The sequence below is a fragment of the Lissotriton helveticus genome, chromosome 3_2 (genome assembly GCF_964261635.1).
Source record: "Lissotriton helveticus chromosome 3_2, aLisHel1.1, whole genome shotgun sequence".
Lineage (NCBI taxonomy): Eukaryota > Metazoa > Chordata > Amphibia > Caudata > Salamandridae > Lissotriton > Lissotriton helveticus.
Window position 1 is genome coordinate 488,838,906 of NC_136062.1, and position 12,463 is coordinate 488,851,368.

Consider the following 12,463-nt stretch of genomic DNA (forward strand, 5'->3'; position numbering starts at 1 on the left):
CCGAGAGAATTAGAGAAACGGAGTACGAAACAAAATCGTCAATACCCAATGAGAGAGGTTCCACCAATTTGGCGTGAAGCTGTGCAAGCTAACGCAAACCTTGGTATTGCAGCCGCTCCGGCCCAATTCCAGAGAGTCTGGATACATATTCCATGGAAGCGAGCTGAAGTATTAGCAGTGAAACAGGCCTTGCCAGATCCGCGTAAAAATCCTGCAGGGTACTACAAAGAGTTGGCTCAAACAGTTGACGCTTGTGTATTGAATCTTGCTGACATAGATCTGCTATTTGGTAATGTAGTACCGCAACCAATTTGGGCTAAAATTCGTAAAGAGAATCATCCAGTTGCCCTAGGTGGTGACTGGGCAGCTATAATTGCAGCGGATGGTCAACAAATAGGTGGTTCCAAACCTGAACCTTTAATTGCTAATTTGCCTGGTAGAATAATCGATTTAATGAAAACCTTGATGCCAGCATTGCGCGTTAACTGGGACAAATTGTCCGCGTGCAAACAAAAGAAAGACGAAAGCGTCTCCGACTTTTTCACAAGATTCGAAGAGACTTTTGTGGATCATAGTGGTCAGGATATGAGCACAGAAGGAGGCCAGAGATTATTTGTTGATAAATTTGTGCACAATCTGTTGCCAGAACTTAGTGGTAAATTAAAGAATTCTGAAAGTGCGTGGGCTGTCTCTACGACTGCGCAAATACTTGCGACTGCCCAGTACTATGAAAATAGGGATAAAGAAGAGAAGGAAAAATCAGATAAAAAGACGAAAGATTTAAAAACTAAAGTACTTTTACAGCAAGCTTATCCGCCTCGCACGAATCAGACGAATATGCAGCAAGGGTCATATCAAAGAACGGAATATAATTTTCAAAGACCACAATACCAATGGAATCAATGTGCTTATTGCAAAGTGGAAGGTCATTACAAAAATGAGTGTCCAGTTCGGGCACAAAATAATACTGCGGCAGCTCAGAGAGGTCGTGGTAGTTCTATGCAAAACTCTAGAGGTCGAGGACGAGGTGCTATGCCTCCACAGACAAGTGATCGCCCCTCTAATTATTTCGACCAGCGAAATGGACAATCTGCCCAACAGAATAGGTCTCCACAATATCATGTGGAAGACTATTATGAAGCTAGTGAGGAAGGTCAGCAAAGCGAGTACTAGGACAGCCATGGACAAAGAGAGGGAGTAGTATCAGTACCAGTAGATCAGAGTGGGCCTTATGTCGCAGTAGCAACATCAGGTATAGTCGAACCGTTTCTGTTGGATACTGGTGCAGCAAAAAGTTCTATCATACATGCGAAACTCCCTGGCGCACCTTTGTCTGGCTCAACAAACGTTTCAGTAGGTTTTTCGGGCGCCCCTGTTCACAACCCTGTTTCTGGTCCTTTGTCTATTTCTGTTGGACCCCGTCAATTGAAAGCACCCCTGATTTTGACGACAGGTTGTAACGAAAATCTGCTTGGTTTAGACTTGTTAAAACGCCTGTACGCGACATTGTACTGTTCTCCAGCAGGAGTACAACTTACGTTGGGTAAAAGAATAATCTCTCCGATGTACTTGTCGATGGATGCGCTCCCACCAGAGCTGCGTTCACTCCCTGATACTCTTTGGGCGACTGGTCCTAATGATGTAGGTCTATTGGAAATTCCACCCTATGTAGTAACTTTGAAAGCAAATGTCAAACTTCCACGAATTCCACAATACAGAATCTCTAGTGAAGGTGAGCGTGCGCTCCTACTGATAGTACAAGACCTGATCAAGAAATATGTTGTAGAAGAGACTAGAGGAAATGTCTGTAATAGTCCTGTACTGCCTATTTTGAAACGAACTGACCCAAGAAAGCCTCCAGTATATAGGTTCGTAATTGATCTTAGAGAGGTTAATAAAATTGTGATCCCACAGTTTCCTGTGGTTCCAGACATTACTGCATTGTTAACGTTGATTCCTGCTACAACAGCATGGTTTTCAGTTATCGACTTGAAAAATGCCTTTTTCAGCATTCCGATAGCCGAGGGAAGCAGAGATATCTTCGGTTTCTCTCTAGGAGGACGAAGCTTTAGGTTTAAACGCGCTCCACAAGGCTATTGTGAAAGCCCATCCATTTACAGTCAAGCATTAAAAAGCCAGTTAGATTCCTTCGTACTTCCTCGTGGTTCTGCTTTAGTACAGTATGTCGATGATCTTCTAGTGGCTGCCGATGACAAGGAAACTTGCAAAACAGCTACGATTTCTTTATTGCATCACTTGTCAGATTTGAATCACAAGGTGTCACCTTCAAAAATGCAATACTGCTGCCAAGAAGTGACCTACCTAGGTCATCTCTTGTCAAAGGAGGGAAGGAAGTTGACCCCAGAGAGAATAAAAGCAATTATACAGATGAATGTTCCTAGCACGCAGAGAGAAGTACGTGCCTTTTTAGGTATTACCTCATATTGTAGGCAATGGATCCCGAATTTTTCTCTTCTAGCAAAACCATTGGTAGCCTTGACTGGGAAAGGTGTTCCGAGTCCGGTACCATGGTCTGCTGAATGTCAGCAGAGTTTTTCTGAGTTACGAAATGCACTGTGTTCAGCACCTGTATTGGGTACACCCGACTACAGTAAGCCATTCACGCTCTATGTCCACGAGAGAGAAGGTTGTGCATTGAGTGTTTTGACGCAGAAATTTGGTGATAAACAACGCCCTTGTGCGTATTTTTCATCAACATTAGATCCAGTAGCTAGAGCATTGCCTAGTTGCTTGAGAGCTACAGCCGCAGCTGCAGCTTCCATTCGACAATCTGCTGGTTTAGTAATGAACAACATGCTAGTAGTTATGGTTCCTCATGCTGTGGATACACTCATGAACCGAACCAAGACGCAACACCTTACCAGTGCTAGATTATCAGGTTATGAACTGACACTATTAGCTAGTCATATACAGATCAAAAGATGCAATGTATTGAATCCAGCAACATTGTTGCCGACTAGCCAAGAGTCGAGTGATTCCGAACCACACGACTGTTGTTTCAAAACTGAGGAAGAAACAAAAGGACGAATCGATCTAAAAGACACTCCGTTGTCAGATCCAGATGGCACGTTGTATGTTGACGGGTCTTGCTTCAAATTGGAGAATGGTGATGTGACTGCTGCTTATGCAGTAACGACTTTGAGTACGATTGTGGAGACTGCAAGAGTGAGTCAGAATTCTGCCCAGGCTGCAGAATTGATCGCGCTAACAAGAGCGTGCGTTTTAGCTAAGGGAAAGAGAGTGAATGTGTTCACAGATAGTCAGTACGCGTTCGGCGTGGCCCATAGTTTTGGCCGTTTGTGGAAAGAGAGAGGTTTCATTACGTCCCATGGGACTAAGATTCAACATGGTCAGCTAGTTAATGACTTGTTGGAATCTCTAACCTTGCCGACTGAAGTTGCGATTGTGAAATGCAGTGCTCATAAAGCAATCACGGATGATGTTGGTCGTGGGAATGCTTTTGCCGATGAGACTGCAAAACAGACAGCTAGAAATATGATGAGTAGAATGTATGTTGCAACGTCTGCAAGATGGATTTCTGAGTCTGGAATGTGTGAGGACACAGTGGAAAGCGTGAAGGAAATTCAGAAAGAGGCGACTGAGGAGGAAAAGCTTGCATGGAGAGAGAGCACGGGTAAATTGGACTCGAGTGGGTGTTGGATTGACTTGTCGGAACAACAGCGTTGGATGTTGCCTGATGCGTATGTGCTTGCAGTAGTAACGATGGCACATGGAACAGCGCACATCAGTTCAAAAGGGATTTGTAAGATGTTGGCTCCGGTCTGGAAGAATGACGGGATTAGTAAGTGTGCAGAGAGAGTGGTGAGAAATTGTATGGTATGCTTGATGCATAATCCTGGCAAGGGAATCCCCACACCTGCAGGTCACTTCGCTCCTCCTTCCTGCCCCTTTGAAGTGATCCAGCTAGACTTCATTCACATGGATCGTTGCAATAATCTGAAATACGTCCTAGTGGTAGTTTGTGCTTTCTCCAGATGGATCGAAGCATACCCACTGAAGGACAATACTGCCTTATCCACTGCCAAAATTCTTCTTAAAGAATACTTCCCCAGATACGGAATGCCACGGATTGTATGGTCAGATAACGGAAGTGAGTTCGTAGGGAAAGTTATGCAGAGTGTGTGTGCCGGCCTAGGGATTAGACAGAAGTTTCATAGTGCGAATCATCCCCAGTCCGCGGGTTTAGTCGAGGGTTACAATGGCACCCTTAAACTGAAACTTGCTAAGATACAAGCATCCACGGGTTTGTCCTGGCCAGACGCATTGCCTTTGGCTTTGCTATCAACAAGAGCAACCGTACATTCTAGAGTAGGGCTTAGTCCTTATGAAATAGTTTTTGGCCGTCCTGCAAATGTTTGGGGGGTACCTAGACCGAAAGAATTTAAGCAGCTGGAATACCCAATGTTAATTGATTACCTTTTCGACTTGACTGCTAAATTGAGTCTTATTCACCAACAGGTTTTCGATGCATTGCCAAAGCCACCGGAGAGTCCAGGCCATCAGCTGAAACCGGGTGATCAGGTGGTCATCAAAAATTTTGCAAGAACAAAAAATCTTCAGCCCAGATTCATTGGCCCTTTTCAAGTCCTGCTAGCAACGAGAACTGCTATTCGTGTGGCCGGAAGGAAAAACTGGATCCATACGACACATGCTAAACGTGTGCCTCTGCCACTTCCTTACGACAACTGGGTAAAGAAAGGAATCGGTACCTCTGAAACGGAACAAATCCCCAGGTTCATACCTTTCAGCGATGCAGAACTGATCACGGATTCACCAAATTCTGACTCTCCTCCTGAAACTGCTCTTTTGAACCCTGAACATTTGTCATCCACACCCAATGAACATTTGCCATCTGCGAACGTGAACATTGCAACGTCAGCTGAAAATACATTGTTTCCAGATCAGACAGCTCCTGCAAAACTGAGATACAACTTACGTTCTCGCAATATGGACAAATAAAGCAGGAAACTGCCTATTTTCAGATTTGAATTTGCTATACATTGCCTCCAGCCAGGAAGTTTGCTAATACTTTGTATTGTTTCTTTTTGTTTTAAAATTGCCTTGCCGTCTGGGTAGCCGTAGGGTCGTGGCTGTGTGCCTAGTTGAATCTGCGGGGGTCAGACACAAGGTCGATCTTTCTGTTAGTTCTGGGAACTCCCAGGGCTGATAGAGGCATTTTCATCTACGTACACATCATCAGTAGTCGCGAACGGTCGTAGAAGATGGAGCTTCCTGAGCTACAACGAGAAAATGTAATTTATGTTTGCAGAAATAGACTGTACAGAATACTTCACAGCAAATGCTTTCTAATGCAATGTGCAGTTACATTTTTAATTGTTCTGATAACGTTGGTGGGTGGAATCATCTTTGGTGTACATTTGATTTTTATGCCAGTAACTACAGTACCTCCCCTTGATCCTACTACTTCTACGGTTCCTTCTATGCATTCTTTTCACTCATTTCCTGAACACGAACAAGCTCGACGCTCAGAATTTATTAACAATACATTTGTACAGCTCTTGCATCAACACCAACTGATAGTTAATACTACAGACTGCTGGGTGTGTGGCTTGATACCTCACACTATGGATAAAGGCATTCCCTATTTAGTCTTGCCTTTTAGCTACAATGGATCATTTCAGGCCTTTCAGACCATTTTTTCATATGCCCTTGAGACCTATCCTCCGCGTCCACCACGGTCCACTAAATACAACTCAGCCAACAAAGCTTTAGTCCAGGGAATTATTGACATGATTAAAGACGTCAATAATACTCCATCTTATCCTAGAGATGAATTACGGGTGTATTTGAGTTGGAACTCTACAGAGTATCGCCTTAGTTTGGGAGAAAGCAAGCGTAAAAGCTCCACTTCAGTTTGGGTCGTGCCTCACCGAGGTCAGGTCTGTTTGCAAGGAAATGGGAGAAATCTGAGAGCTCAGCTAGGGAGGAGTGAGTGCGTTGAGACTTACGTATTTCCGTCTAACTCCTCCCCTGCCTTTCTGACTGCTAGGGGTACCTACTTACAGAAACTGCTGGTGCCCTTAGTAACTTAACAGCTGAGCTTCAGGCGGATCGTCTCATGACGTTGCAGAACCGTATGGTTCTAGACGTAATACTTGCAGATCGAGGTGGGGTATGCAGAATGATCCAATCGAGCTGCTGTGTCTTTATTCCAAATAATGCTCCAACAGTCTATGAAGCAATCTCTAAGCTACACAAGATTTCCGACTCTATACACGTAGATAAGGGAAACTGGTCCTTCATGGAGTGGTTTTGGACTCTGATATCAGCGTGGGGATGGAAGGTTCTGATGGTCATTGGTGTCATCCTAGTATTTCTGTTCTCGTGTTGTCTTATTATCCAATGTGGTCCCGCTCTGTGTAGTCTCTGTGCTGCAACCTGTTTCAGAAAACCACCTGCATTAGGAGAAAAGGCACGAGACAGGATGATGATACAACAACATGTCACTGACCTAATGAGCATAGAATTAGACTCTGACTCTGATATAGACTGAGTAATTGCCTATGTAAGGGCAAAAGGAGGGTCTGAGGTTCCGTGACGATTTTACTCGTGTTTGTAACATTGTCGTAAATACATCATTTTGGTATCAGTAGACCGCAAATGATCCATTTAGTATATCCTGGTGTTTTCGCTATGCTACGAGCAAGAGCACTCCAGTTACAAACACATTTCTGTCCTACCCATGGCATCCATCTTAGGACACGGAAGCCATTTTGTATTCCTTGCCCTCACATAGTCAATGGACACACAATGACCCCTTTTTTATTTAAGGACACGTAGGCTTTAACCGGCGATTCACCTTGCTAGTGACACGTGCACCTTAGGCCAGCAACGCTGTAGCAGCATGACTCGGCAAGAACTGCCTCCCCAGCCTGAGGCCAGTCCTGCTATACTGGTTCTTGTGTTCGTTGGCCTGATCATGATTAGGCGGCCGAAGCTGGTAACCGTGCCCATTTACGACCCACAAACATTTCTTATCCTGTCTTTCTATCTTCTGCACCTGGCTCTGCTCTTTTCCTTCTGGGCCTTTATTAGGGGGAGGTAACGAAATTTACGATGAGGCGGTCCGGGTCTTGAATGAAGAATTGACATGGGATTATGATGGACTAGTGGGAACCCCTCATTCGTAATGTTTTGACATCAGATACTGTTGACGATTCCTGTGCAACGCCAAATATTTATTGTTTAAGACACGAATGTTTAGAACTGTGGTAACATGTAAAGAATTTGCCTGAAGCCCAAAATTTAGTATATAAGGAACAACCCTCTTTGTACAAATTGAACAGGCTCCTAGATACTGCCCATGTGTAGTTTCTGTGACTTCTGTGTCCCTGCAGTAATAAACCTTTGGTCTTTGACGCCACCATCGAGAAGCCCGTGTTTCTGTTTGTTTGTGCACCGAGACAGGTGGAACTCCGGGGTCTTCGGGTGTTATCCCTGACACCTCTGGACGGAACCAAAAAGTCCAGAACTCCACCACCCTGCTTTGGAAAAGCAAACAGGAAGTGTAATGTGCCAAGGTGAAACCTCGTCAAATAAAAACGCCATTGGGTGTGCATAATATTTGACAGGTAGAACTGGTGTTGCAGCTTACCCCTCTTATACATGGCATTCTCACTATCCCTCAAAATACCTAAGCTAGATTGATAGGCATTTTTAATAATCATTTTAGAGTCTTTGCCAATCATATCCGGCTTTTGGAATAAATATCCCAGCCCAATCTTGTGGAATGTATCCCTAACATATAACAACCATGGGATCTTCATGGAATGGTCAAGTTTAAGACAATCTTGTAAAATTTCCTTTGACAATTTCAAATCTTCAGATTGCCAAACTTTAGACCATAACAACAAGGGGGACACATGAATAATGTTACACACAAAATCAATACCCACCTCCCCATGGCAGAAGCTATTTGAGGTACCAGATGGGACAGATAAGAGACGTTTAATAAATCTGTTCTCCATAACTTGTATTTTATTACAATTTTGAGTCCCCCACACCCCTGCCCCAAATGTTGCAACAGAGAGGCATTTGGCTTTATATAGGGTAATTAGTTCCGCAATTGGCTTTTGGCCCAGTTTACTAGAGAAGCGAAAAAGGGCCTCAATCGATTGTGTGGCCTTTTGCACACGAGCAGTTATTAGGGGATCCCAATTAAGCTTTCTGTTAAATAGATTACCCAGGTAATTAAAATTTTCAACTTTCGCAATAATTGAATCCTTCACAAGGTACCTGCGAGATCTTAAACCTTTTGGACCGCAGGACATAGCGAATGATTTAGCGAAATTGACCCTGAGATCTAAACCCTCCATAAAGATGTCAAAGGCATTTAGACAAGTCTGCATGCCATTGGCGGTAAGAGTCATTAAAACCGTGTCGTCTGCATAAGACAACATCTGTATCCGGCTTCCATTGGCCTGGGGAAAATCAACTCCACTCTCCAACAGAAAACTTTCTAAGCCATTGGTGTAAACCAGGAATAAAAACGGGGCGAGAATACATCCCTGACGAACACCTTCGGTGGATGGGATGGGTTTTATCTTTTCACCATCACAACCAAATCTGAATGATACTGTTGTGGCAGCATGGAGTCTACGAAGCAAGACGACCAATGGTTCCTCAAAACCCATAGTCTCCATCATTTGCCACAACTTACCCCTACATACTGTATCAAAAGCACTGGACAAGTCCATGAAGGCCAAGTGTACAACACTGCGCTTGGCCCCCATGTACTTGCCCATAATTAGTGCCAAGTTGAGACACTGCTCAGTGGTTCCCCTACCTCTTCTAAACCCATACTGGGAGTCCACTATAATGCCTGCTGAGTCTGCCCATGATTCGAGGCGTGCCAATATCACTCTCCCCATCAGTTTACAGCACGCATCAATTAGTGATATTGGCCTGTAACAGCACGGATCAGCCTTATTACCCTTTTTAAAAATCGGTATAACTACCGCATCTTTCCAAGAAGTTGGAATACGCCCCACCACTATTGATCTAAAAACATTTAATAATAGCGGAGCCCACACCTCTAAGTTATGTTTGAAAAGGTCCAGCGGTACAGCATCTGGGCCGGGGGCCTTTAGAGGAGCACCTTTCCTCAGGGCAGTCTCTATCTCTGAGAGAGTAATTGAAAGACTAAACGTTTTGGCTGTTTCCAAATTAAATTCCACAGCCCCCTCATCAGAATTTAAGGGTACTTCTTTTGGATTAAAAATGTTACTGTAGTGTGATACCCACAGATCCCCCGGAATATGTATTAAAATATCGGCTTTTGCCTCACTTTTTAAAAAAGGTCGGTTAATTACCTCCCAAAAGAGCCTGCTATCCCGTAGGTCTGCCGCTATCCCCAAATCATCCCAAGCCTTAGCTTGTAATTCTAATTTTCGTCTATCAATCGCATCTTTATACATCTTCCTGGATTTCCTGACCAGCTCTCTATCCCGAGGTACCTGATGCAGAGCCTTCGATAAACTTGTTTGCGCAGCAGAACATTCTGCGTCAAACCATTTTGGTCCACTATCTTTATTCCTCCACACAGTTTTTATAAGGTGAGAGGCCACATTATCTAGAAGCGCCTCGAATTTTTTAATTATTAAATTCGGTTCACTAGTAGGCGTTAAACACGCCTCTATGCCTACCTTATTTTCCTTAAAAATATCCGCTTCTAATTGCCTTACATCTACCATGGTGCACCTTGAAGTAACCCCCCTATTCTGGCTATATTTCATTGGTTGTTCCAACGGTTCTGTTGTCTCACAGACGGGATTGAAGCTCACAATTAGGGGGTTGTGATCGCTTACGGGATTTACATCAATCTGAAAATCCTTAACAAGATGAACAAACCTGATGGAAACCAAGGCAAACTCAATAGTGCTCACCCGACCCCCTAAACCCTGAAAGGTGGGTATACCCAGTGGTCTAGAAAAACTAGGCATATCCAGGACACATAGATCGTTGGTCAAAACTATATTATTTAATGCATCCCCCTGTTTTGAGTGTGTGACGTGGGCCAGAGGTTGGTCACCCGAATCTATCAGACCACATACTCTGGTCCCACTAAACTCACACAAAACACAATTAAAATCACCTAACCAAATAATAAAAAGGGGGAAAACCATATTAGACACTTTTACAATCTCTTCCTGTAGTTTATCAATGACCAAGGTATCATTTACATCAAATATGTTATAATACCAATTTATTAAAAGCAAAGGTACTGTAAATAGATCCTTAATCATAAACATGTGATACCATAGAGAATCCACCAATAAGACAATTTTTAGTTGGTTGTGTTTAACCGAAAATGCTGTGATGAGACCACCTTTAGCGCTTCCTGCCCTTGAGGGTTCGGCAAGTACATTAAACATATAGTAACCATCCAGACTGTGGTTCACTCTAGACCAAGTTTCTTGTAAACATAGAATATCGAAGGATTCAATAAATTTTAACCATACTGGATCCTCCAACCTCCGTGACAAACCAGCTGTGTTCCAAGAAATTAAGCAAAACAAGCAGCCCCCAACCTGATTGTCTCCCTTGCCCAAAGGATCTGAGGGATTTAGGTGCGAGGTGTCACACTTTCCCTCATTTATTCCTATATTGTTAGTTTGGACATCCCGAGATGATGGTTTAAAATTTACAGTATTATGATTACTAAGCTTTCCATTAGCCAGGGGTACCTTTTCTCTTTGGGCATCCCTTCCTTCCCTCTCGGCAGAAAATGCTATATGAGCAGTGGGCGGGGTAGACGATCGACTTAGGTTATTATCCCGCTTAGCCCTAGGTCCTACGACTTCATCTCGTCTTTTCTTCCTAGGGCTGTTAATAATAGAGTTAACCATAGATTCCTTATGCCCCTTGTTAACGTTAGAATCTCTCCTAAGTCAATCCACACCCTCCATTCCCATGAATGGCTCAAACCTATTTCTTAATGGAAGATAGTGCGAAACCCCCTCCAATCTGTCAAAGCCATAGGGTCTACCCCTGGCAGGGTCATGTGACATACAGGCCAGGCCCGAATCAAGTTGAGGGTAAAAATAATGTTGGCCTATTGATTGAATATTACCTAAACGGCCAAACCGTGGTTTCCTTCGAATATGTTCGACAGCCCAAGGATCTCTGAGGTTGACAATTATACAGTCCCCCTCGAGATCCTTAGTGCTGTAACCTAGCCAGGCCACCCTCCTCACACCAAGAATCTCCGTGTTACAACCCGGGGGTAATCGCCTATTCCTGCTAAGCCAGAAGATGACCTTATTCCTAAGTTCCCTATCTGTTTCTGGGGATTCTGACTATAACTCTGGCACCCCTGTTAAGATAATAGTATAGGGATTTGATTCCAGGGGAAGATTTATACATGGGGACTTTTTTTTTGTTACGTACCTAGCCTGGGGTAATTTATTGGGAGACTGTCTCAGATCTTGCTTTCTAGCCTGGGATGATTTGTTAGGAGACTGTCTCAACCCTTGCTAAGAAATTAGAACCTTTTTTGGGGGAACTATTGGACCTATAGGTTTCCTATTTACTGCTCCATTCTCCACTATAAGAGGTTGTACGTTCTTATCTATAACCTTATTCACTGAGTGAGCCACTTTAGTGGACTTAACCTTGGCTGATGGAACGGCAGAATGGGATCTAGCATTTGTTGGTAAAACTCCATTATCAGATATAGGCACTACTAACAACTCTGGGGTTTTGGATAATCTATTTGTTGTAGGGCCACTCTTTTTTCTATGTCTACCCCCTCTCTTCTTTTTCTTAGATTTAGGAATCACGGAGCTATCTTGGGTACCACCGACCATTACTTGGTCGGATACAAGCTCTAACAGGGAAACAGAAATCGGAGGGGTAGATAAAATAGGAGTTGATGTTCTATGTGATTGTTCGCTAGAAAGAGAACCAAAGGCAGTTAGGCTTGATACAGTACCACTATTTGAGCCGACTAACCCCTCCTCTAAAAGACGATTGACAGGGCTAGTAACTACCAAAGGGGACAAATCATTTTAACAGGCCGGTGTTGCAGCAGACCCTATCGTGCCTAAGGATGACCGCTTACCAGTCAAAAGATCAATTGATAAACGTTTTTCAGTTAGTGCTATTTCCTTCTCTAATATTCTAGTCGTCCTTGCAAAGAACTGATCCAGGGTACCCGTAACTAAACCAGCATTAGTTTTCACAGTAACCAGTCTGTTTTTCCCTGAGCGTAAGGCCATAATAGCAAAATCTCCCTAATCAGTTTTTATATTATATATACTGATACTGCCACGGAGAACCAAATAGGGTGGCCCTGCCCTGCCTTGTTCAGCATTGGACGGCCGTAGACGGCCCGCCCTTTGCCCGGGCTTCGCCCCGGACTTCGGCCCACACGCATCCCGCGTGCGCCGGTGTGGGCGTT

General features: G+C 43.8%; 1 protein-coding gene across 1 annotated transcript in view; it reads right to left on the reverse strand.

Moving 5' to 3' along the window:
• The window catches only part of LOC144826090 (uncharacterized), a 279,685-nt gene that overhangs the window by 63,881 nt on the left and 203,341 nt on the right, over nt 1-12,463 (reverse strand). The window lies entirely within an intron of this gene.